This window comes from Camellia sinensis, chromosome 10, assembly GCF_055761805.1.
Source record: "Camellia sinensis isolate YWXY chromosome 10, ASM5576180v1, whole genome shotgun sequence".
NCBI classification, from domain to species: domain Eukaryota; kingdom Viridiplantae; phylum Streptophyta; class Magnoliopsida; order Ericales; family Theaceae; genus Camellia; species Camellia sinensis.
This window is the reverse complement of record NC_138970.1, coordinates 49,057,572-49,084,501: the sequence shown is the minus strand read 5'-3', so window position 1 is coordinate 49,084,501 and position 26,930 is coordinate 49,057,572.

The following is a 26,930-nucleotide window of genomic DNA, read 5'->3' as shown; positions in this document are numbered from 1 at the left end:
GGTGGAAGTGCGCATTGATATAGAGCGTCCGGACAAGTTCTTCTTGCTTGGCTCAAGCCTTACAGCCCAAGAGTGGATCGACATGGTTGAGTTTTTGATGGCCAACGTCGAAGTCTTCGCATGGTCACCTTACGACATGCCTGGTCGCGATCCGAGTTTTATATGCCATCATCTCAATGTCTTCCCCGGAGCCAAACCGGTCATTCAGCGAACAAGGAGATCGGCGCTGCATCACGCCGAGGTAGTTGCGGAGGAAGTGAAGAACTTGCTTGAGGCATGAGCAATTCAAGAAGTGCACTACCCCCGGTGGATTTCAAACACGATCGTGGTGCCCAAGAAGAATGGGAAGTGACGAGTTTGCGATGACTACAAGACGGTCAACCGCACTTGTCCGAAAGACAACTTCCCTCTGCCTAGAATAAACCAGCTTGTGGACTTAATGGTTGGACATAACAGGCTTAGTTTCTTGGACGCCTACCGCGGCTACCATCAGATTGCCATGCATGGGCCCGACTGAGAGATCCCCTTGTTTACAACACCAAGGGGGCTCTTCTGCTACCAAGTCATGCCTTTTGGTTTGAAGAACGCCGGGGCAACTTTTCAAAGGATGGTGACCAAGGTGTTCGCTCCTCTGCTAGGCCGGACAATGGAGGCTTATATTGATGATATGGTGGTTAAGAGCCGACATCAAGCAGACCATTTGTCCGATTTGACCAAGATGTTCGTCATTCTCAAAAAGCACAAGCTACGCCTGAATGCGTCTAAGTGTGCTTTCGGCGTGGGATCCGGAAAATTTTTGGATTTCCTAGTCATGAACCAAGATATTGAAGCAGATCCTACACAAATCCGAGCCGTGCAAGAGTTAAAACAGCCCAGCTCGGCTAAGGATGTGCAGCATCTGGCCGGAATGGCCGCCGCGCTTAACCGATTTATAAGTCGATCATCAGATCGCTGCCACCCTTTCTTTCAAGCCTTGAAATCCAAGTTCTCATGGGATGAAGAGTGTGACCGGCTTTGGCCGAGCTCAAAGAGTATTTGTCTTCAGCGCCGTTGTTGGTCACATCGGAGGTCGGAGAAGAACTCTACCTTTATCTGGCCGTATCGCAGCACGCAGTCAGTGCGGTGCTTGTCCGGTCAGAAGGAATCAAACATCTACCCATCTTCTACGTCAGCAAAACCTTGCTACCGGCAGAGTCGAGGTACTTGCCGTTGGAAAAACTTGCGTTAGCTTGGATGATGGCTTCAAGGAAGTTAGAACACTATTTCCATGCCCATTCCATCATCGTCTTGACCGAGTTCCCTCTCAAAGCTTTGTTCGAACGGACAGATTTCTCCGGTCGGATTCTTAAGTGGGCGGTCGAATTGGGACAGTTCGATTTGAAGTTCCAGCCGCGCACTGCCATTAAAGCCCAGACTTTGGCCGACTTCGTTACTGAATTCTCACTTGGAACTCATTCGGTATGCCCGGTCGATATTGTCGTGGCAGATGAAGAGGTGAATGCGAGCTCGACTGAAATACCATAGCTCGACGGCATTGGCGACGTAGAACTTGCGCGCCCCGCCGAAGCACCTTCAGTTAATACGATACCACAGCCCAGTGATACGATGACGGAGTTAGGTATCACTGCCCAACCCGCTTTGTCCGACACTACATCATCGAGGAGGGAAGAAATGGAACCGCTCAGCACAGAGCCTGCGGCCGGCATAATACCGCAACCTGGCGATTCGCCGACGGACTTAGGCATTATGGATCAACTTTCTTAGTCCGACGCCGAATCACCAAGGGAGGCTGAAGTGGAACCGCTCAGCACGGTACCAGAAGCCGAGCAGTCGAGCAACCGTGATCCCATCAACCTTCAAGCTTCTCAGGACCCCTCAGAATGTTGGAAGCTCTTTATCGGCGAAATGTGGAAACTTTTTGTGGATGGAGCCTCGAACCGTCACGGTGTCGGGCTGGGTATAGTTCTGATTTCGCCAGACGGACTGACTATTGAACATTCTATCACCCTTGGCTTCCCAACATCCAACAATGAGGCCGAGTACGAGGCGCTATTGGCCGGTCTAAAGAGCGCGCTTCAGATGCAAGCATCCGAGCTAATGGTTTACAGTGATTCCCAACTTGTAGTTAACCAAGTTTCTAGGGTTTACGAGGCAAAGGATGACAGAATGATGAAGTACCAAGCTCTGGTCAGAGACCACATCAATCGATTTTAGGCTATCAGGGTCCAACAGATTGGCCGAGAAGAAAATGGCCGAGCAGATGAGTTGGCTGGCCTTGCTTCTATGGTCGACAGCACATCTCCCAACCCTCTTTTGATTGAATTCCTTCTAAGGCCCAATATTGAGGAAACTGGGCAGACAGAAGTATTCTGCGCCGAGCTAGGTCCTTCATGGATGGACCCTATAATCCTCTTTCTCAAATAACGGACCCTTCTAGCTAACAAGAAAGAAGCGCATAAAGTGCAGGTGAAGTCCGAGCGGTTTTGGCTGGCTCCATCAGGCACTTTATACAAGAAATCTTTCACTGGTCCCTACCTGAAATGTGTGCACCCGAGCAGCGTAGAAGCCTTCCTTTACGAAATTCACGAAGGCATCTGTGGCAGTCATATAAGGAACAGGTCCTTGGCCTACCGAGCTATTTCGCAAGGCTACTGGTGGTCGTGCATGCAAGCCGACGCCCAGAAATATGTTCGCAAGTGTAAGAAATGCCAGAAGTTTGCCCACCAGATCCACCAGCCTGCCAGGAAACTTCTTCCTTTCACCAGCCCTTGGCCCTTTGCGATGCAGGGGCTAAATATAGTGGGGCCGCTCCCAACAGCACCAGGCAACCGAAAGTTCTTCATCGTGGCCACAGACTACTTCACCAAATGGGTTGAAGCGGAGCTTTGGCAACAATCAAGGAGAAAGACGTGAAGCGGTTTGTCTGGCAGAACGTGGTCACGCGGTTTGACGTCTCCAAAATTCTGATCTCTGATAACGGCACCCAGTTTGACAGTCGCCTATTCAGAGGGTTTTGTGAAGATTTAAAGATTGAATTCTATAACTCTACTCCGGCTTACCCACAGTCCAATGGCCAAGCCGAGGCGTCGAACAAGATCATACTTGATGGATTGAAGAAACGGCTGGAAAAGGCCAAGGGAAAGTGGCCTGAGGAACTCCCCAGCATCCTTTGGGCATACCGAACAACCCCGCGGCGGTCTACCGGGGAAACTCCATTTGCTTTGGCTTATGGCATGGAGGCAGTCATACCTTTGGAAGTCGGCATGCCTACCCTCAGACGTGAAAGCTTTGAACCTGAGCTAAACGCCGAAGCCATTGCCCTTGAACTAGATCTTGTGGAAGAGCGTCGGGAAAAGGCTCTCATCCATGTGACTACCTACCAACAAGAGCTCTCAAAGAAATACAACAAAACGGTGCACCCCAGACCGTTCAAAGTAGGTGATTGGGTCTCGAGGAAAGTCTTGGGCAATACCCTGGTGCCGGGTGAAGGCAAACTAGGGGCAAATTGGGAAGGACCCTACAAGATAACCGGTCTGGCGGGCAAGGGGGCATATCACCTGGAGGACTTGGATGGTAGAGGAATACCCCAGCCATGGAATGCAGCCAACCTAAAGCTATATTATTTCTAGCTTTAGCTTTCTTTTTGTGCAAAGGAAATTTTTGCCTTACACTTCATGTAATATTCATTTTTGTCAATATATAGAAGTGTAGACACCCCATTTTTGACCGTCCTCAAAACTTGGACGTCACCGCTTGGAACACTCGGTGATTATCCATGTTTTTGTTCGTTTGGAGTTCCCGGAGGCCTCGGCTCGCGTGCCTTGCCTCAGGATCTCCGAACTCGACCGTTTAGTGTCTGGTTTTGCACCAAACACTTGTGTTTTGCCTTGGAAGGGCAGGGTAGGGGCTTGTGGACCATCCCCACCCATCACCGGCAGTGGCTAGAGGCCACCGGCTGGTTTTTGCTGCCACCGGCAATGTATATTGCCGGCCGGCACTTTTTGTTGCCAGTCAGCACTTTTTAGTGCCGGCCGGCATTCTTTTTGGCCAAGATGGCATTTTTGGCCGGCCGATTACTGTGCATCTGCTTTTGCAGATATTTTAAGACAGCTGTCTTGCTTTTGCTCCCCTCTATACACGTGTATGGAGGGATCTCCCTCTTATGAAGCTTGTCTTGTAAGCTTTACAAGACAAAAAGTGCCATATAGAGAGAGGTGTGGTCTCTTGGCTTGAAGAGAGACATTTTTAAGATATTTTGAGAGCTTAGACAGCCATTGTTAGGGTTTGAGATCTAGGGTTAGGGTTTGTTACACCTTATCTCTCTCTTTTTCCCTCTTGTGTGTGTTTTAGTGTGTTTAGTCCATACTATTGCACACAAACACATAGTGTTTCACCTTCCTTTGGCTCTTGAGGTCCTAAGGGACTGGTTTTGAAGTTTTGGTGTTGGATCCAAGCTAAGGAAGGCCATTGGAGCATCTTTGTTGAAGGGGTCATCAAGGGTAAGAAACTAACACCTTTATTCCCCATTTTTGCATTGTATTTCTACCTATCTTGAATTCGTTTTTGAGCTTAGTGTATAATACAAAGAAGTTCTGTTTTTAGGCCCTCTTTATTGTTTATTAAGAGTGTTTTGTTGTTTGAGGGTGGTTGACCCCCCTTAGGTCTTGAAAGGCCTCATTTTGAGCCATTTTGTGCTAGCTCCGGGATTTTGGTGTTGGGGTCTCTTCACCACTGAAATCTTGAGGGATTTCAGTGGTGAAGATGATGCCTTGAAGTCCCAAGAAGGAGAGGGCCACCCCCTCTCCTTGTTGTCCTTGAAAAGGGCATGTTTTGGCCTCTTGAGAGAGCATTATGCTTGAGTGTGTGTTGAGCATGTTTAGGCTGTTTTTCATGCTTATATATCCATAATATAACATGATTTTAAATTGGTTTTGGTACTCCATGCATGCTTAGCATAGTTGCCTTGTAGTGCCTTGTTATGCCTTAACATGTCTTAGGTTGTTAGCCTTTGTTGGAGCATGTTTTAGGCTTAGTCTTGTGAAGATTTTGTGCATGTTTTGCCATGTTCTAGGTCTGTCCTAGGTTGTTTGGGTTGATTTTGGCATGCTTGATATAGTTCCTTTGTATTTGGGCTTGTTGGCCTTGAGTATGTGCATGTGTAGCATGACATCTTTGCATCGATTTGGTGATTTGGGGTCCCCCCACATGTTATTTCAGTCCCATTTTCATGCTTGTTTGATTGCCTTGCATGCCTCTTTAATGCTTTGGAAGCTTGTGTAGCAATGCTCCATGTTTTGGTGTTTATGCATGCCTTTGTTTTTGAGTCATTTAGATGCCATCTAAGTGGGCCTTAGGCCTTGTATTAATATCCCAAAACTCTGTTTTTGGTCAATGAGTTCATGCCATGTTTGGTCTTGCTAAGTGTAGTTCAATGCCCCATTGGTTTGCTTTGAACATTTGGACTATTTTGTTGCATGTTTGACTTGATTTTGTTGCTTGGTTTGGCACCATCCTAACATGCATTTTTAGAGCTCATGTTGCATATTAATTGCCCATGCTATCCCCCTTTCAAATGTGTTTGAGGGTTGTTCAACTTGTGCCCAAGTGTTGGCCTTTCAACATGTGTATGTGTGCATGTGTATTTGGCCCCTCATTTTAGCATTTTGGCTACTGTTTTAGGCCTATTTAGAGCTGCCTAATTCATGTTTAAGTCCATCTTCGCATCCATTTGCATGCCCCTATGTTTGCTTGTATGCTTGCATAAGTTAGTTGCCATGCCATGTTGCATCCTTAGCTTGCATGCTTAGGTTACATTGCATCTTGCATGCACGCCTTGTTCCTTGACTTGATGATAGGAATTGGGCCTTGTTTGGTTTGATTGGTTTGCATGCATTTGAAATCAAAGTTGCATACTTGGTTCTTCGAGCCATCATGCATGGAAATGCGTGGTTGGTGGTCCGAGAATCGAGGCACATGCCCCTTTGAGTCATTATCATGATAAGGGACATGGTTGGTGCATATATGCCTTGAATTGTGCTACCATGCTTTGCCTTGCCCTCTGTTGCTGTCATTTGCAGATTCTGCAGGAACACTCTGCCGACCGGCAGTGTAAGGTGCCGACCGGCAACAATTCCTCTGCCGACAGCTTCATTTTGTGCCGATGGCCACACACCACTGCCGGTGGTAATTCCACTCAGCCGGTGGCACTCCCCAGTGTCCAGGGATGTAGTCCTGAGGTTTTGACAACCTCCAGAGGAGTGAAGGAAGGAAAACAGAGGCAACCTATGCATGGCGGCGCGTTTCCCGAGGCGGTTTATCTGTTTTCTTAGCTTAATTTAATTTTTTAATTAAATTAATTAATTTGTAATTATTAATTAGCTTGCGTAGTTAATTAATTTTTAATATTTATTTGGTCCCTCCGAGTGAGGGTAAATATGTAATAAGTGTGCGTGAGTGTGTGTATGTCTTCCAACCTCACGTCTTTCTTCCCTTTTATTTACTTGCTTATGATGGTAGATTAGGGCATGTTTAATTTAGCATACCTTATGCTATGCATGCGTGCATTCATGCATTTGTACTGCATGCATTAGGCTCGGTACATCACGCTAACTGCATCTGTATTTCAATTCAAAAATTGAATATGTGATAGTTGATCGCATTTCATATACCATGCTTAGGTTAGCCGAGCCTATCTAATTACATCCTGTATGTGTTGCATTAGGCAATTTAACATGAACTAGGACACGCATGTTTGCTAACTAGTTTACTGTTTTGGCACGGAGTACAATGTAAGTATTTTCGCTTTAGCATCTCGCATGCGTGTGAATGTTAACATGACAGTATGCTTGCCATGTGGCTAGATGCTTATGTGATAAAATGTTTTGAATGCCTGTGGATGAAGGTTGGATTGTTTGAGTTGGAAAAACTCATTGAAATCCGTGTTTTAGCCTACTTGCGAGTAGCAAATTCCAAAGCATTTTCAAAACGAACGGATATGCAATGTTTCTTTCCAAATTAGGAAATCTAGTCTATACTTGTTTGCTGCGCGCATAACATAGTAATTCTAGGCTAATAAATGGAATAAGAACACATAACGTTTTCAAAATCGGATATCATGGTTAGTAGAGGCCGGTCTTCGGACCGGGCGAAAGGGGGTGCTCATAGCTGACCTTCCCCGATCGTACCCAAGCTCCCGAGCCGAGACAACTCCGGTGATGACGGACATGTGGCCTTCGGCACCGAGTCAGGATTTCCTAAATTTCCCCATTTTAAAAATATTTAGGTGGCAACTCTGTATCTGGCAAAGCAGTCCATGTTTGGCACTACTTTTCAAAAATCTATTTCTCAAAACGATTTGCTGGATTTGGATTCTTTGGTTCAGAGTAAGAACCGTGACAATTTGAGAGTCCGAGCTGTAGTGACCCCACAAATGAACAGAACGGGACTCACCCTCCCGGGGCGTTCGGGCTTGTTACAGTTTCTGGCGACTCTGCTGGGGAATTTTAGAGAGCTTGACTCGAACTCATGATATCCTGTTTTGATTTCGCTCATGTGTTTCTTTGCATTGCATTTGCATTGGTGCGCCTAGGAACACAGTGTTTGCCATCTGCCATTCCTGAACGGTTTGCCGGAGGCTTGTCTTGTCAAGGCATGTCCATAAGGCTGACCGGCTATGGGCTCTGACAGTATGGGAACACAAACCCCGGTTTACCGGGGCACCCTTTTGACCATTCGACCTAGTGCATATTCGGATCCATAGTGACCATTCCAAGTTAGGACAGGTTGCTTACCCGATGTTAGGTTGTTTGAGAACCGCTGTGTGCATAGTGAAACCCTAGCTCCTGACAAAATAGGACAGGGAAACCCTACCCCAACATAGGGGTGTTTTGGTTCTCTTTACTTGCTATGTGCTTCTAGAATGTATTTCTACAGGGAAAGTACATGTCAGTTTGCAAGTTTGAGTATCAGACCTGAGGACACCAGTATCAGTGTCAGTTATAAGGATCAGTTATCTGCGGGTATCGGGTTCAGTTTTTGGGAACAGTGATTTCTGGGAACAGTGATCAGCAGTAGGGTACAGTTGTTCGGCTACACCCGTATTTGATCCGGTTGGGGCTGAAATGCTGTTTGTTTCTCCTTTCAAGGTTCAGAGAGTCGCAGAGTTGATACAGAATAGCCAGTGTCTCCCCTTGCTGAGGCAGGATTTATGGCGGCACAAAATTCAGAAGAAGTTGTGGTTATGACGGCTGCATTGGAGCAGGGGACCGCTCCGCAGAGTGAGGCCAACATCAGTATGTCACACCCACCCAGGTCGCCCGTTGTGCACCCGGTCTGGGCTCCCCAGTTATATCAGGCTCGTGAGCTCGCCCCCTTCGAATTGATGGGAATGATAGGTGACCTCCAGAGGTCCGTGGCCGATCTGGCCTATGGAATGTCGGCTTCGCCGCCAGCGGCGCCATATGCCAGGAATTTCATACCACAGGAGCCCCCGCTACTGGGGTGGATTGTGATAGAGCTCAACCAGCCAGAGGTGGCTTCCAGCTACAGCCGCGACATGCCAGCACCAACCCAGACCCTTGATCAGGCTGAGGCCAAAGGAAAAGACAAGGCAAAGGTAGACGCCGATCCTATTGAACAACTGCTGTGGGCAGTCGAGGCTCTGAAAGTCAGAGGGATGAACAAGCAACAAACATCTACGATAGTGACCAAAGCTGTAGATGATGCTTTCCCCGCTCTAATCAAAGGCAGTTCAAGCCAGGTAGAAAATCGGGATGGGCCCCGTCATCCCAGACAATTCCTGTAGTTCCCAACCCTGCACCGGGAAAGGTTCAAAAAGCCAAGGCAGTGCCAGCCGACCCTTTCGCTAGCGCTTCTGGCAAGAATCCTCAAACTTCAAAGTACCTGTCCCAAGGGCGCAGGATCTTTCACGACCTCCACATGCCTTTGTCTAGGGCATTACTGATATTGGCGAAGAATGGGCATCTTAAGTCTTTGGAGCCTCGGCCACTCCCGAAGAATCTCCCCGCCACGCATGATGCTACCTTGTACTGCGCGTACCACCAACAGTCCGGTCACAGTACCGATGGATGGTCCCGCCTTCGTCATGAAGTGCAGGATTTGATCGATAACAAGGTTATCCTCCCACCCACCTCAGGCAAGTCCGTTACCACCCAGTTGTTGGATTTCGAGGGCTCAGATACTGCGAGTATGTAAAGTGAACCGCCTGCGGGCGACATTTGGTATATTTTGGATGAAGCGTCTGGCACGCATTTTTGAGCATCGGTGAAACCGAGTTTTGTAAATCCTGGCTTGGATGTCGAGTCAGTCTTTTGTTTTGAGTCTGTCTCTTTGTCTTGAGTCAGTCTTTTTTGCTTAAGGGTCTGTCTTGTTGTATCGAGTCAGTCCCCGTTGTATATAATACCAGGTGATTCTGGGGTTGTTGTCCCGAACACCGTTTTGTTTTGTAATTATCTTTTTTTTGTTTTGAGTCTGTTTCTGCCGAGGGGCCAGTTGCACCAACAAAGCCGAATGAAACAGCTGTTGCTATCTCAAACTTCATGCTTGCTTTCAGCATAAGTGCCAGAGAATTTGGTCGGGTTGACAGTACATCTCGCCTGCTCTCCTGCGCGCCAAACTCATTGCATTAACCTAAGTTTTTCAAAAAACAAACCTTTTGAACACCGCGGTGATAAAAACGAAGAGGAAGGAATTCCTCAGGTTTTGCAAAATTTTGATCATTTTGAGAGAAAGAGAGGCGTGCTAAGCCTTTTAATGAGTAAAATCATGCTTGTCGGCATGAGTACTGAGGAGGATCCTGGCTGGATCCAGATTGGTTCCACACTATCTTCGGCGCGAGCGATTTGTCGCTTTCTTAAAAAACTTTCAAAAACAAATGTTTTACGCGGCCCTGCGAAGACCTGTGTGGAATCGCTCTTGAGATTGCGCAGCCTAGGATCGCTCTCAGCCTCAAGATTCAACCCGCCCGCTTCGAACCTTGAACCCGTTCAGAACATTCAAACGGCCGACTGTCAGAGAAGGCCCGTGTGGCCAGTTTTGAAATAGCCTTCAACCAAGAGGCACCAAAGCCGAATCGGAAGAAGTAGATCTCGCCGGAAGAAGCTCGTGGAGCAGCCATGATGGATTCTCCTATAAATCATTGCAACAGCCGTTCTCTTAGATACAGAGAGGCTTCAATTCAAAAAATCATTTGGTATGGACTTGCTGCACTTTTACCCCTTGAGAGGCTCGCTGGGCCGAAAACCCGGAAGGGCGGTCCAGGCAAAAGTTAGAGCAAGAGAAAAATACAAGAAAACGAGAAAAATAAGAAGAAGCAAAAATACAAAAAAAAGAAGAAAAGAAAAAGACAAAAAATGCAAAAAAGAAAAGAAAGAAGAAAAAGAAATGAAAAAAAAGAAATAGAAAATGAAAAGAAGCTCGCAAGGTCGAAAACCCGCATTGGGCGCCTTGGCAAAAGTGAGAGCCAAACAAAGTGAAGGTTAAAATACCCGAGTGTACCTTAACCGGAACTACGTAAGGCTTGATTCCCATGCTTGGGATACGTAGGCAACTTCATCCTGAAGTCCAGCCCCCAACGCTTTCATAGCGTCTCAGTCCATGCAATGGTTTTGATTTCATCCAAAAGTCCAGTCGCCAACACCTCCCAAGGTGATTGTGTCCATATATTTGTTATGACCGTCTTTGTCATCTCTGTATCCAAAAGTTCGGCCACCACCAATGAAGACTGTCTGCGGATTGCTGCGGCACCATCCCAAACAAGGGGCAACTTTCCGTTGCCACGAGTCGCTGTGAGCCGCCATTCAAGCTAGGGGCAACTTTTCGTTGCCTCCCCCCCCCCCTTTTTTCAAACCAGGGGCAATTTTCCATTGCCTCCGACCCGAGGTCGCGCATCTTAAAGAGTAAGTTCCATGCTCGTTGAGCATCAGCCGTTTGCAAAAATAGTTTTTGAAAATTTTTACTGAGGTTGACTATTTTCTCGAAAACTATTCCATTTTCCAAAACTGGACCATTGTCTTGGACCCAAAAAAGGAAAATTTTCAGTGCTTGCTGCCTGACTTGCATGCTTTTCAAATCAAAAATCGAACAAGTACGTTAATCCGACTCTCATTTTGATCAAAACCGTCTTAGTAGAAAACAAAAAATGGTCAAAATGATGAACTAGGGGTATAGTTGAGCCAGGCGTTCTGTCTTTCCCCCGTCATCGACGTACTTGCCAGAAGGGCGCTCTACCCGTCAGAAGAAATAGCCGTGAGCTAACAGCATTGGGCATGAACCCGCAACTTCCTATTCGTCCATCAATCACCCCGGGGAGGGATGAAAAATGAGAGAATGAAGAATAGAGAGGTGTAAGTTGAGAGAAAAGTGAGGAAAAGGGTTTTGAGAGAACATCCGAGCTCGAGAGCCGAGTGATGTGAGAATCACAAATTAGAAAGGGTGGGAAACAATGCCTAGAGAAACTGGCTCCTTGTGATCTGAGGTCCCCCGTCTTCGTTCAACGCGTCTGTGTGTCGTATCTCAACCTTTGTTTTAGGTCTTTTTTTCGAGCGTGTCTCGTTGTGTTTAGGTCGTGTACCTATATTTGAGTCCTCCCCGCTGTGTTCAGTTGTAGGCTCGATATCCCGATTTGAAAAACCCTCATTCGATTTCAAAAATCATTTACACTCGGAATGCTGTGCCATTCTCTACATTTGAACGTGTTTCGGCTCCAACCGGTTCCATCTTTGAGCTCCGTCTTGTCAGATTGGGCTGTTTGTTCGGGGTGTGCTATGTGCAGAATGAACCGAATGCTGTGTTATGGGCTGTATGCAGATTAATCCCCAACAGAGTAAGGGCTGTGTGTCCGAGAATCAGGCAGTGGATTGCTTAAGGTTATTTTGCTGTTGGCTGTTTAGTTATCTGATTATTACAGTGCGAGTGTTCAATTTTCAGATAACCAATCAATTTCATTTACATTGAGGTGTAACATGATGGAATGCGATGCAATGTATGAGATATGTAAATGTAACACTTTTTTAAGCAAAAATCTGTTCATTTCATAATTTTTCTCGAGTACAAAGTTTCGAAGAAAACAAAATCTGCATGCGGCAGTACAAGGTAATCTATCTACCAACAAAAAAACAAAAGTACAAGAAAGAAGAAAGATAGCAAAAATCCGCATCTGTATCGAGCACTCCAAGGGCCGTCAGTCCGTCCTGGTCCTCTTCTTGGACGAGGGTCCAGGAGCATCATCAGCATCGTCATCAGAGCCCGAGCTAGAACCGCCTCCGGTCTCCTCCTCCGATGACTCGGACTCCGCCTCGGCCTCTGCCTCTGACTCCTCGTCATCATCATCGTCCAGGACTGGAGCTCGCGAGCTACTCCCGACATGAGTACGCCCTCCCCTGGTACGGGGAAATATCCGGCCCTCCTCATCTCTCCCCCGGGTAGGGACAGAAGGCCCAGCTGGAGCACCTCCTGCCATGGGAATCTGGAAAGGAGGCTGAAAAAGTACACAAAAGGGAAATGCATCAGTATATTGTAGACAGTTTATCAGTGCAGAATGCAGTGTATGAGTACAGTGTGAGAATGCCGCGAGCAGTCTATCAGTGCAGAATGCAGTGTGTGAGTACAGTGTATGAATGCCGTGGGCAGTTTAACAGTGCAGAATGCAGTGTATGCAGTGTGTCAGATACTGTAAGATCAGTGTATCAGGTGTTGTGCTGTGCGTCAGATTATGTAAAGCAGTGTATGAATGGTTTGAGGCCAGTGTCAGAAGGACATACCGGTATGCTGTAGAGGGCTAGGAGATCAAAAGTCCGCTGAAGCATCCCCATCATCGAGGCATTCATCGCCAACGACTGACGGGTATACCCAGAAGAAGCCTGCAAAAGTGTCAGATGCATTAATATTCTGTGGAATATCAAAAAAACTGAAATGACATGACTATACAAAAATGCAGTAGTACATACCGGTGGTAAGTCGGGGACGTCGATGAACTCGTGACCAGCTGGTGGAGGGGCGAAGGGGATCTGATAGGTCGCCCCACCCTGCCCCTGGAAAGTCAGTACAGCGGGCAGGGCAGGCCAGCCAGCTCCCCGTCCCCCCTGCACTCCGCCCCTGCCACGGACCCTGGCCCTCCTCGCAGCCCCTACTCCAACTCCCGCTCCGGCCCCAGCCGCCGATGCCACAGGCCTGGCCCCCTCTGCTCGACGGCCGCTCAAAGGTCGCATCAGGTACGTCCGCACGTACTCCTGATAGTCTCCGGTACCTCTGAAGCCGGCCTCCTCCCAGCCAATGGTGTAGTCATCCATCTGCTCGCTGGTGAGCCTCTCGGTCTCCCTCATATCCGCAAGAGGGGGAACCGAGACTATCTGCTCAGGTAACCCCAGGGTCTGGCGTAGGAAACGCTCCCCCAAGTACCAAGCCCGATAGATCGGGCCCTCAAGCAAGATCCGGAAACGCGAGGTCTCCTCCGCACCAGCGAACCGATCCCGCATCGCCGCCAGCAAGGGAGCCCACGGCCGCCATGTGATCTGAAAGTGACAGACAGTTTGTTATCTACTGTTACTGAAATATACAATGGGAAAGCGAAGCTTAAATGAACTGTAAGTAAAACATACCTCGGCAGGGGTAATGGTATCGAAGTATCGGCGGAAGAAGCCGAATGTCTCCCGTGGTCGCCGGGTGCATCTCCCGTCGAAACGACTCGAAAACGGGACGGCCAGAGGAGTCTCCGCAACTGGCACAGGAGCGAGCCTAGGGAAGTAGGCGTAAACCCACAACTGCAAGATAAATACCAGTGCATTTATCAGTTGAAGCAGAATGCAGAATAAAGCAGAAATGGCAGAGCCGTGTGTTGTGCAGTGTATTGTGTGCAGTGTACAGTGTGAGCAGTGTACAGTCAGTGTAAAGCAGAATGTATATGTGTGCCGTGTGTATAGTATACAGCAAGTGTAAAGCAGACTACAGTGTGTGCAGTGTACAGAGTACCGAAAGTACAGGGCAGAAATGAAAAACGGAGAAGAAGTGTACCTCCCAAGCCCGCCAGTAGCCCCCGAGTAGCTGGCCGCTGCCACGAGAAGCCGAGCTCATGTATCCATAAAGGGTGGCCAGAGCAGCGCCACCCCAATCATAGTGCAGGATGTCCCGGACGTCCACCAGTGCGCTGAGAAGACAGAGAGGCACGGTGTTCGCCCGGTCGGCGAAGATGGTAGTCCCGAACAGGAACATGAGGAAGCCGCGAGCATACCTCTCCACGTCCTCCGGGGTCATCTGCGCCTCCTCCTCCAACACGGGCTGGACTCGAAATTGGACCTCGAACCAGGAGTATCGGACGAAACCTGGGCGAGCTAGGGGTGGTGCCTCCCCCAGTAGATGGACCTGAGCGGCGGTCCACTCATCCATGTCAATGTCGAATGGGATCGGATCCCCCCCTACCCCGATACCAGTGAGCATCGAGAAGTCATGAGGGGTCATCGTCACGTCCCCTGCAGTGGAAAAATGAAAAGAATCGGTGGTGTCCCACCATCTCTCCGCCAGAGTGGCAAGGAGAGGCCTGCATGTGGAGAGCCTGGAGAGTCCTCGGCAGAAGGCGCCGAAACCCGCTCGATCCACGATGCGTCGGACTGCATCAGGGAGCTCACCGTACCACTCCCGAGCGCCAGTATTCCCATACCCACGGATGGTATGGGAACCCTCCTGTAAACAGAAAATAACAATTGCAAGACAACATTCAAAATGTAGTTTTGAAAAAGCAGATATAGCATGCATGCAAGTTTAACAGATTCAGACAAATACTGGGTGCCAGTGTGTATGCAGTGAAATACAGTGAGTGCAGTGTGTTTGAGTGATTCAGGGCTAGTGCAGTGTGTGTGCATGTGTCAGTCTCAAGCAAATATCAGTTTTATGTATGTTTACAGTCAACTACAGTCTACAGCATATCAGTTTTCAGCAGTTAAAGAATACAACTAGCTATGACAGTTTTTGTATCCTACATTGCGAAAAGTAAAGCAGAAGACAAAGAATTACCTCGAAAACGCTGAAGGAAAGGTGGGAGGTAGGCTCACGCAGTAGTAGCTCAGGCGCCACGTTCCTCTCGAAGCTCCGGAACTGACGCAGGCCGTCGGGGGACAGAACATGGATCGCCGGCCGGTAGGTCGCCGGGTCGAACGGGCGCTCGCTCAACGGTAAGAGCTCGACCCCAGGATCCATCTCGTGGTCTGGGGGAGTCCCACCACGTGGAATGTCATCCGCCATGTCAGGAATGATGAGAAAATGGCGGAGGAAGGAAAACCGGGCCGGAATACGAAGAGTCAACCGAAAAGTCAACTCCCGAGAGGGTCGAAAATGGCCGGAAAGGCCGAAATGTGAAAAGGCACAGGAATGAAGAGGAAAACAAGGGGAACAAACCCCGAAAAGGCGAGAACGCCAAACGAGACACCGAAACAAAAATGTGATCGGTTGAAAATGTCCGAAACGTGAAGAAAATCGCGAATCCGACGACGAAACGGGCGTAGAACGCGAAGAAATGGGCGAAAAATGAGAGCAAAACACTCTAGAGAGAGAGGGTTAGAGTTTTCGGCGGTGGAAAAGTGAGGAAATAGGGTTTGAAGCCCTATTTTAAAACACCCAAAGTGAAAAGTCGAAACTGCCCCGTTTCAGCAACTGTTTGCCGGTCAGCAATGTTTTGTGCCGGCCGGCACCTTTTTGTGCTGATGGAGTTATTTTTCAGCCGGTGGACAGCCGGTGGCCTCCCCTCCCGGCCGGTGATGTTCCCACAGCTTTGTTTAGGCCATATGAGGAGTTTTTGGTCTTCATAGCTCAAGAAAGTGCAAGAAAGTGCATTTCCGACGCTCAACCGACCTCCGTTTTGACCTCGGACTGCGGCTGCCGTGCGTAGCACTCCAACCCATACAAGGTGTATCCTTTTCGTATCCTTTTGACTTTTACAAAGGTCCAAAAGTTGCCCCATGTATATCGCATATCAATCGCACTGTTTTGTGCATTTCAAATTATCGTACTGTTTTGTGTAGTTTATTGCTCGCGCTGTTTTGCCCATCGCACTGTTTTGTGCATTTCAAACCATCGCACTGTTTTGTGCATTTCAAACCGTCGCACCGTTTTGTGCATTTCAAACCGTCGCACTGTTTTGTGCATTTCAAATTGTCGCACTGTTTTGTGCATTTCGAACCGTCGCACTGTTTTGTGCAATTCGAATTGTCGCACTGTTTTTTGCATTTCAAACCGTCGCACCGTTTTGTGCATTTCAAACCGTCGCACTGTTTTGTGCATTTCAAACCGTCGCACTATTTTGTGCATTTCAAATCGTCGCACTGTTTTGTGCACTTCAAATTGTCGCACTGTTTTGTGCATTGTATTTCAATCGCGTTGTTTTGCGCATCGCACTGTTTTGTGCAGTTTCCATTCGCGCTATCTTGCCCATCTCACTTGTACTTGTTAGTACATTGCATTGTTTTGAACACAAACCGGCTTCGCGTAGCGTATAAGTCCAATTGTCAGAATCTTTTTCGCATCTTATGAGGCATATGTGTCTCATTTGTATCATCTTACATTCCGTATGGCACGTGTGTCGCACTTGCATCATGTGCATCTCAAAAAAAACAAAAAAAATCATAGTGCGTTGTCATGCATTTCCATTGTAGCTTGCATGCATCCATTGCATTTTTCCCAGTAGTGGCATCGCACTGCATTGTCATGCATATTTGTAAATATCCATTCCACTGCATATTTGTAGATATTGCATTGTAGATTGCATGCATTCATTGCATCGCCTACCGCCTATGGCTTGCGCCTTTCCAGGTTGACTTGGTCCGGTATATGCCCTTACTTTTCATGTTAAAACACAGTTCTGCATGTGTATCGCGCCGATTCCACGCTGATATGTTGGTTGAGGGTTGCGGCACCTTTTCTGTGTTACACATGGCTCGTATGTGTACATGCCTTTCCTAGGCAAGATTTGGTTTGGCTTGCATGCCATATCCATTGTATATCCATTTCATTGCATATTTGTAGATATTGCATTGTAGATTGCATGCATTCATTGCATCGCCTACCGCCTATGGCTTGCGCCTTTCCAGGTTGAGCTTGGTCCGGTATGTGCCCTTACTTTTCATGTTAAAACACAGTTCTGCATGTGTATCGCGCCGATTCCACGCGGATATGTTGGTTGAGGGTTGCGGCACCTTTTCTGTGTTACACATGGCCTGTATGCGTACATACCTTTCCTAGGCAAGATTTGGTTTGGCCTGCGTGCCATATCCATTGCCATCTTCCTAGCATATCCATATATATTACATTGTAGTGTAATTTTTGCATCTGGCATTAGGATCGTAGTCCTTTCTCCAGCGGGTCGTTTCCCCACTTGTGTCAATTCCACCCAATACTTGTTCTTGCGTCTGTCTACAATGCTCATAGTTCAGTTGACCGTTCTATGGTAGACAGACTTGTTATCTCCATCAATCTATTTGACATAGGTATGGTTTTGAACCGCTCATGATTGGATCATGATTCAATTACTTTGCATGTAGTTTGCATTGTTTCAATCACATTGCATCTTCGTTTGTATTGTTTATACATTATTTTGTATATATTGCATATCGTTTTGCTTCCATTTTGCATTGTCATGCATGTTGCTAACAATATTGTACCTGTTAAGTTTGTTTTCTTTTCAGGCATGATATTGTATGTACGGTTCACTTGAGGTTGGTGCAACCAGACGAGCCGCACAGGTATTGTATCTCCCGAGTGTGACGTTTTGAGAATTGCATAATTCTCTTGCATCCTTTCTGCATTGTAGTGTAGTTCGGTGTATGCTAGCTTAAAACTGTCGCATGTATGCTTCGTTACAGCTTTCTTTGCATGATCATAGGTTATGCTCGGCTTCGTGCATTGTCTTGCATTTTGCCCCTGCCTTCGGGCGCATATCTTGTTTGTCTTGCATGTTTGTCTAAGTCTTCGGCCTTGTCAAAAATGGGTCGTCTCTGGGCTTTGACATTCACTCCCGTCATTGTTATGACTTTCGAGTTCTGTCAAAGAGGGGCAACTGTAGACACCCCATTTTTGACCGTCCTCAAGACTTGGACGTCACCGCTTGGAACACTCGGTGATTATCCATGTTTGTGTTCGTTTGGAGTTCCCGGAGGCCTCGGCTCGCGTGCCTTGCCTCAGGATCTCCGAACTCGACCGTTTAGTGTCTGGTTTTGCACCAAACACTCGTGTTTTGCCTTGGAAGGGCAGGGTAGGGGCTTGTGGACCATCCCCACCCATCATCGGCAGTGGCTAGAGGCCACCGGCTGGTTTTTGCTGCCACCGGCAATGTATATTGCCGGTCGGCACTTTTTGTTGCCGATCAGCACTTTTTAGTGCCGGCCGGCATTCTTTTTGGCCAAGATGGCATTTTTTGGCCGGCCGATTACTGTGCATCTGCTTTTGCAGATATTTTAAGGCAGCTGTCTTGCTTTTGCTCCCCTCCATACACGTGTATGGAGGGATCTCCCTCTTATGAAGCTTGTCTTGTAAGCTTTACAAGACAAGAAGTGCCATATAGAGAGAGGTGTGGTCTCTTGGCTTGAAGAGAGACATTTTTAAGATATTTTGAGAGCTTAGACAGCCATTGTTAGGGTTTGAGATCTAGGGTTAGGGTTTGTTACACCTTATCTCTCTCTTTTTCCCTCTTGTGTGTGTTTTAGTGTGTTTAGTCCATACTATTGCACACAAACACATAGTGTTTCACCTTCCTTTGGCTCTTGAGGTCCTAAGGGACTGGTTTTGAAGTTTTGGTGTTGGATCCAAGCTAAGGAAGGCCATTGGAGCATCTTTGTTGAAGGGGTCATCAAGGGTAAGAAACTAACACCTTTATTCCCCATTTTTGCATTGTATTTCTACCTATCTTGAATTCGTTTTTGAGCTTAGTGTATAATACAAAAAAGTTCTATTTTTAGGCCCTCTTTATTGTTTATTAAGAGTGTTTTGTTGTTTGAGGGTGGTTGACCCCCCTTAGGCCTTGAAAGGCCTCATTTTGAGCCATTTTGTGCTAGCTCCGGGATTTTGGTGTTGGGGTCTCTTCACCACTGAAATCTTGAGGGATTTCAGTGGTGAAGATGATGGCTTGAAGTCCCAAGAAGGAGAGGGCCACCCCCTCGCCTTGTTGTCCTTGAAAAGGGCATGTTTTGGCCTCTTGAGAGAGCATTATGCTTGAGTGTGTGTTGAGCATGTTTAGGCTATTTTTCATGCTTATATATCCATAATATAACATGATTTTAAATTGGTTTTGGTACTCCATGCATGCTTAGCATAGTTGCCTTGTAATGCCTTGTTATGCCTTAACATGTCTTAGGTTGTTAGCCTTTGTTGGAGCATGTTTTAGGCTTAGTCTTGTGAAGATTTTGTGCATGTTTTGCCATGTTCTAGGTTTGTCCTAGGTTGTTTGGGTTGATTTTGGCATGCTTGATATAGCTCCTTTGTATTTGGGCTTGTTGGCCTTGAGTATGTGCATGTGTAGCATGACATCTTTGCATCGATTTGGTGATTTGGGGTCCCCCCACATGTTATTTCAGTCCCATTTCCATGCTTGTTTGATTGCCTTGCATGCCTCTTTAATGCTTTGGAAGCTTGTGTAGCAATGCTCCATGTTTTGGTGTTTATGCATGCCTTTGTTTTTGAGTCATTTAGATGCCATCTAAGTGGGCCTTAGGCCTTGTATTAATATCCCAAAACTCTGTTTTTGGTCAATGAGTTCATGCCATGTTTGGTCTTGCTAAGTGTAGTTTAATGCCCCATTGGTTTGCTTTGAACATTTGGACTATTTTGTTGCATGTTTGGCTTGATTTTGTTGCTTGGTTTGGCACCATCCTAACATGCATTTTTAGAGCTCATGTTGCATATTAATTGCCCATGCTATCCCCCTTTCAAATGTGTTTGAGGGTTGTTCAACTTGTGCCCAAGTGTTGGCCTTTCAACATGTGTATGTGTGCATGTGTATTTGGCCCCTCATTTTAGCATTTTGGCTACTGTTTTAGGCCTATTTAGAGCTGCCTAATTCATGTTTAAGTCCATCTTTGCATCCATTTGCATGCCCCTATGTTTGCTTGTATGCTTGCATAAGTTAGTTGCCATGCCATGTTGCATCCTTAGCTTGCATGCTTAGGTTGCATTGCATCTTGCATGCACGCCTTGTTCCTTGACTTGATGATAGGAATTGGGCCTTGTTTGGTTTGATTGGTTTGCATGCATTTGAAATCAAAGTTGCATACTTGGTTCTTCGGGCCATCATGCATGGAAATGCGTGATTGGTGGTCCGAGAATTGAGGCACATGCCCCTTTGAGTCATTATCATGATAAGGGACATGGTTGGTGCATATATGCCTTGAATTGTGCTGCCATGCTTTGCCTTGCCCTCTGTTGCTGTCATTTGCAGATTCTGCAGGAACACTCTGCCGACCGGCAGTGTAAGGTGCCGACCGGCAACAATTCCTCTGCCGACAGCTTCATTTTGTGCCGATGGCCACACACCACTGCCGGTGGTAATTCCACTCAGCCGGTGGCACTCCCCAGTGTCCAGGGATGTAATCCTGAGGTTTTGACAGCCTCCAGAGGAGTAAAGGAAGGAGAACAGAGGCAACCTATGCATGGCGGCGCGTTTCCCGAGGCGATTTATCTGTTTTCTTAGCTTAATTTAATTTGTTAATTAAATTAATTAATTTGTAATTATTAATTAGCTTGCGTAGTTAATTAATTTTTAATATTTATTTGGTCCCTCCGAGTGAGGGTAAATATGTAATAACTGTGAGTGAGTGTGTGTATGTCTTCCAACCTCACGTCTTTCTTTCCTTTTATTTACCTGCTTATGATGGTAGATTAGGGCATGTTTAATTTAGCATACCTTATGCTATGCATGTGTGCATTCATGCATTTGTACTGCATGCATTAGGCTCGGTACATCACGCTAACTGCATCTGTATTTCAATTCAAAAATTGAATATGTGATAGTTGATCGCATTTCATATACCATGCTTAGGTTAGCCGAGCCTATCTAATTGCATCCTGTATGTGTTGCATTAGACAATTTAACATGAACTAGGACACGCATGTTTGCTAACTAGTTTACTGTTTTGGCACGGAGTACAATGTAAGTATTTTCGCTTTAGCATCTCGCATGCGTGTGAATGTTAACATGACAGTATGCTTGCCATGTGGCTAGATGCTTATGTGATAAAATGTTTTGAATGCCTGTGGATGAAGGTTGGATTGTTTGAGTTGGAAAAACTCATTGAAATCCGTGTTTTAGCCTACTTGCGAGTAGCAAATTCCAAAGCATTTTCAAAACGAACGGATATGCAATGTTTGTTTCCAAATTAGGCAATTTAGTCTATACTTGTTTGCTGCGCGCATAACATAGTAATTCTAGGCTAATAAATGGAATAAGAACACATAACGTTTTCAAAATCGGATATCATGGTTAGTAGAGGCCGGTCTTCGGACCGGGCGAAAGGGGGTGCTCATAGCTGACCTTCCCCGATCGTACCCAAGCTCCCGAGCCGAGACAACTCCGGTGATGACGGACATGTGGCCTTCGGCACCGAGTCAGGGTTTCCTAAATTTCCCCATTTTAAAAATATTTAGGTGGCGACTCTGTATCTGGCAAAGCAGTCCATGTTTGGCACTACTTTTCAAAAATCTGTTTCTCAAAACAATTTGCCGGATTTGGACTCTTTGGTTCAGATTAAGAACCGTGACAATTTGAGAGTCCGAGCTGTAGTGACCCCACAAATGAACAGAACGGGACTCACCCTCCCGGGGCGTTCGGGCTTGTTACAAGAAGCGACTCATCTTTGCCTCAGCATTTTTAATGTTGTTTTGAGTTTTGAGATTCTCAACCAAGATGATTCACTCCGGTTGAAAGAATTGATGTTTTGCTCAACTTGGGCATTCTCAACCGAGATGATTCACTTTGGTTGAAAGAGTTGATGTTTTGCTCAACTTGGGTATTCTTAACTGAAATGATTCACTCCGGTTGAAAGGGTTGATGTTTTGCTCAACTTGGGTATTCTCAACCGAGATGATTCACTCTGGTTGAAAGAGTTGATGTTTTGCTCAACTTTTATATTCTCAACCGAGATGATTCACCCCGGTTGAAAGAGTTGATGTTTTGCTCAACTTGGGTATTTTCAACCGAGATGATTTACTCCGATTGAAAGGGTTGATGTTTTGCTCAACCTAGGTATTCTCAACCGAGATGATTTACCCCGATTGAAAGGGTTGATGTTTTGCTCAACTTTTGTATTCTCAACCGAGATGATTCACCCCGGTTGAAAGAATTGATGTTTTGCTCAACTTGGGTATTTTCAACCGAGACGATTTACTCCGGTTGAAAAGGTTGATGTTTTGCTCAACCTAGGTATTCTCAACCGAGATGATTTACCCCGGTTGAAAGAGTTGACGTGCTCAGCTGTATCTACTACCGAGATGCCTTTGCCTGTTAGTTAAGTTAAGCAAGATGGTTAATGTTGCCGAAGTATTTTGTCTGGTTGAGGTTACTCAGCTGACCGTGCCAACACTTCAAGAAAATTGAGCTTTTTTATTGATGATAAAAATATGTACAAGAGGTGGAGCAGACAGCCCGGTTACATGTGCTGAGCAAAAAGAAAGAAAAACTAAGAAAACTACACTAAGGGGGAAAGGTTAGTGAATTCGTTGACAGCTTCCTCCAGGTTGATCGGTAGGCTTTGACCTCGGACACCGGTCGCAGTTTGGCCGGGCTGCTCCTGCTCTTGGCGGTCCTCTCCCTCAGCATCTGCGTCGGTTGCTCCTTCAAGTCCTTCCTCGACCTCAGCCTCCAATGCGTTGAAAACGTCGTTGGCTTATGGCACGAGATAGGTCGGTAGGAAGACAGCTGGCAGAGAGGCAAACACGTTGGTATCAGGACCTTGACCGAGCTGTTCGCAGGCAGACTTCCAACTTGCTTTGAAATAGATGTCTTGGGTGGCGAAGACCTGCTTCTTATAACTGTCATCGGCCTCTTTAAAGTCGGCGTTGTTGGCGTTTTCGCACTCTTTCTCCCTTGACTCTTTGAGTGCGTTTAGCTCGGCCTGGAGCTTATCCCGTTTTTTCTCGGCATCGCCAAGCTGGCCGATCAACTTGGTGTTATTAGCGTTGGCAATCTGCAGTGAAGACTTTGCTTGGCCGAGCTCGATTTGAAGACTTTGGACTTGGCTGGCAGTGTCGTTTGCCTTCTGCCGCAGTCGATGAATTCTCTCCATAACCAAGTGTTGCTTCTGGATGGCCTGCGAGAAGAAAGCTTGATCAGAAAAGAAACCGTGCAAACACTTGTGAAAATTTAAGTATCAGTTGGGACTTACCCTGGTCATGGACTTCACTGCGGATTTCACCAATCGGGTGTCTGGCACGTAGTCGCTGCCAACCATGTTGCTCGGTAGAAGGAGTGCTTTTGAAAGGTCAAAGGCGAGCAGATGCTCTTTATGACCCTTGACGGAAACGGTTACCGGGATGTCTTTTCCCCGGTGTTTGAGTTGGGGCCTCCATGCCGGTGTTGGGTCGACGGTGATGGCAGGTTGCTCAGTGCTGAGCTCGGTCACTAGCTCGGCAGAAGGGTCCGCACGTGGTCTTTTGCCAGTACGGCGTGTCTCTTCGATGGCTTGACCGACAGCAACCACGACCCCACTGGATTAACCGGCAGCAGTTGGACGGGTTTGGATGCTCGGGATCTCAGTGGAATTTGTTGTGAGTAAGTTCTTGATACGACTTCTCTTTGCCATCTCTTCCGCCTCGGTTAACCGGATTAAGGGCACGTCCGGTAGTGTTGGGTCTAGAGGAGGTGATGGAGCACGGAGAAAGTCTGTGACTTTACTCCGACGTGGAGCAGAGTACCAGTAGGTTGGGGTGTAGCCGAGCAGCTCGTTGCAATCCCGGTTGCTATAACGGAGCACGGCCCTGATGGCTTCTTCGTTGGGATAGTGGTAGTTGGCTTGTAAGGCTTAGATTGCTGCAAAGGAAATAAGAGAAGTGTTAAAATAAAGAATATGGAACAAAGGCAATCGACCGAGCAAGTTGGCACGGCTTACATGTGGAACCGAAATTCTTGCTGATGAACCAGCCCGGTACGTCGGCCGTTTCATAGTTGCCGGACACCCAGAAAAAGTCGTCATCGTGTAAGTCCTTGTCTGGGGTGCCGGTCACTATCTTTTCTTTGCCCGGTCGAATTTTTAAGTAATAGACGAGGCCGTCGCCCGTGTGCCCAAGTGTATACTGTCTCAGTATCTCGGCTAAATCTAAGTTGGTCCCTAGCCAGTTATTTAGCTCGTGAATGCCGTTGACTATTCGGTAGGTGTTGGTTGATACTTGTGTGGGTGCTAGCCTGGTGCGGCGCAGGAATTCGGTCAGCAGAGGGTTGACCAGAAAGCGGAGGCCTCCCTTAACGATGGAAAGAACGGTGAAAGGGCACTGGTCTAATCTTCCTCAAGGGGTTGTCTCAATCTCGGCGAGCTCTGGGTGAACATCTGCCGGGATACCGCAGTCTTCCCAGAATACGACCAAGGCAGCCGGGGTGTCGACAAGGAAGCAGAAGCGCCCCATGTGTAGCCGGCTGGTTCAGCTCGGCAAGGTGGTTTGGCACAGACTGGTGTCTTGATGGCTGCTCGGTCGTTGAGAGCCTTGGTAATGGTCTGTGGTCCCCTTGGACTCTGCAGGAAAAGGATGGTAAGTGTAAGAGGGAACACGGTCGCGCAAAGCGAGCTTGACTTTAGCTCGGTCATGCAGAGTGCCAAACCACCTCGATCGTTAAGGCTAACCAAGGAGCCCGGTCGCACAAGCAGACCAGATGTTAGCCCGGTTGAAAGGCCAAGTCATTTGGTTACCCCGGTTTCTACTAAGGTTGGGACAAACTGCTTATTTGCTCAGTTCGAATGATTTTTTGGATCAAAGGAAGACCTGGAGCCCGATCTGCCCCAGATCCTCAGTGTTCATCAGAGAAAATGAAGAACAGCAAGGAGAGTGAAGGGTTAGGGACGGTTTTGGGTGCCTATGTCCTAAAACCTACAGATTTAGTGCCCTAATATGTGAAATGCCGACTGAAATAGCAAAAACGAGGTTCAAGGAACTTACTAGTTGAGGGCAAGGCCTACTTCTTCGAGCACAAATGCAAGGAATGGCAGGGACGAAGTTTTGCTGGGGGTGCTTGAGCTCTGAAACGTCGAAGGCTTGAAGAGAGGTAGTAGGAATGAAAGGAAGCGAGAAGGGGCATGTTTACAGAGGGGAAGAAACCGCCCAAATTCAAATTTGAGGGGACGGTTGGGTTAGCTGCTCGAGGGCCAATAAGATATTGACACGTGCCCCCATTAATGGCAGCGTCAGAGTTGAAGAGACAGGAAGGCCAGATGAGGCGTCGATCGAGTGAATTAAGGAGCTGAGCAAGAAAACTAGCTCGGTTGACCTCTTGCAAAATCGAAGACCGAGGAAGTGTTACCCCGGTCAGAATAAATAATCCCAGTCACGCTTGCGCAGACGAAATTAAGGGGCAATTGAGAAGGAGATTTATGAGCCGGAAGTGGGCCGAGATAAAAGCCGTGCAAGTTGAAGGCCCAAGGACGTGTTGGGCCGAGATAGCTTAGGATTTGCCCGGAGTTGGGGCTACTCGGCCCGTGGCCGAACTACTTGCACCGGTGGTGACCGTGCAGCTTGAGTTGCTCGGCCAGAAGGCATACACCTTTGGCTTGGCAGGGAAACTCGTGCCCGAAGCTCAGCAGGAAAGCCTTTGGTTGATCAGCGTGACCTTTCTGGAGCTCGACTTCGCCGGAATGCAGTCGAGCACGATAGGGACGGAGCTCGGCTATTGCTACACTTGGGCATGAAGTGCAGCCTGGATGTCGGCGGCCGTGATGCTGTACCCCGGTTGCCGAGCTCCCAGCAGAGTGGGCTAACAGTTGGGTTAGGTGATGTACAGCAAGATTTGTGCTGACGGATGGGATAGCAGTACCACATGTCGAGAGAGCACTGAGGGTAGATTTGGGGCGCAGAAGGTATATAAGCATGTCTGCGACCCCCATGCTTGAGGTAGAAAAACATTTGGTGAGACAAACATTCAACACCCTCCTCTCTCTCCCTCTCTATCCCTATGTGTGTGTCTAACTTGATCGTCGGAGGGGTTTTTCGGCCACACATCGTCGGGTAGCTCACCGCCGTTGTGCTCGCAGGTCGATCGGATTGGTAGGAGCTTGGAAGAAAGGAGTGCGGGCTTGCCTGAATATTTACTCCCCGTATATATATATATATATATATATATATATATATATATATATATATATATATATATTAAGGGATTAGGCAAAAATATGACAGTAAAAAGTATTGAAATCTCAACTAATGAATTTTATTAGAAGGAAATCTCATAGATGAAAACTAGAGGAATGAAGGATACAATTGTCAATAAATTTGGTTTAGCTAGTGAATTCCTAGGTTGCTAGCCCCCTCACATATTCAACTACGTAAAATTATACAATTAAGAAATTTTGTAATTTTTTTATTCAATAACATTTCATATTCTAATTTTTTTTTTATTCGACACATTAATTTAGTAAATTTTTTTTATCAAATTTTTTAATTTATATAATATATATATATATATATATATATTTTATTAAGCTTAACTATGCACACCACGTCTACTGCGGTAGGAAACTTCCACATGCAGACTTCCAAACTCGTCTTTATTAGGCGTCAATAAGAAACCACCCATTAACTCCCTTTTTCATATATATAGTACTATATATATATATATTAGAAAAAATTATTCAGTGCAGTTGACATAAGTTAGGTAATATTTCAAAAAATATAATAATAAAAAATCGGTTAATTTTTGTATAAATAAAATAATTGTAAAAAAAATATTTGGTGACCTGAAT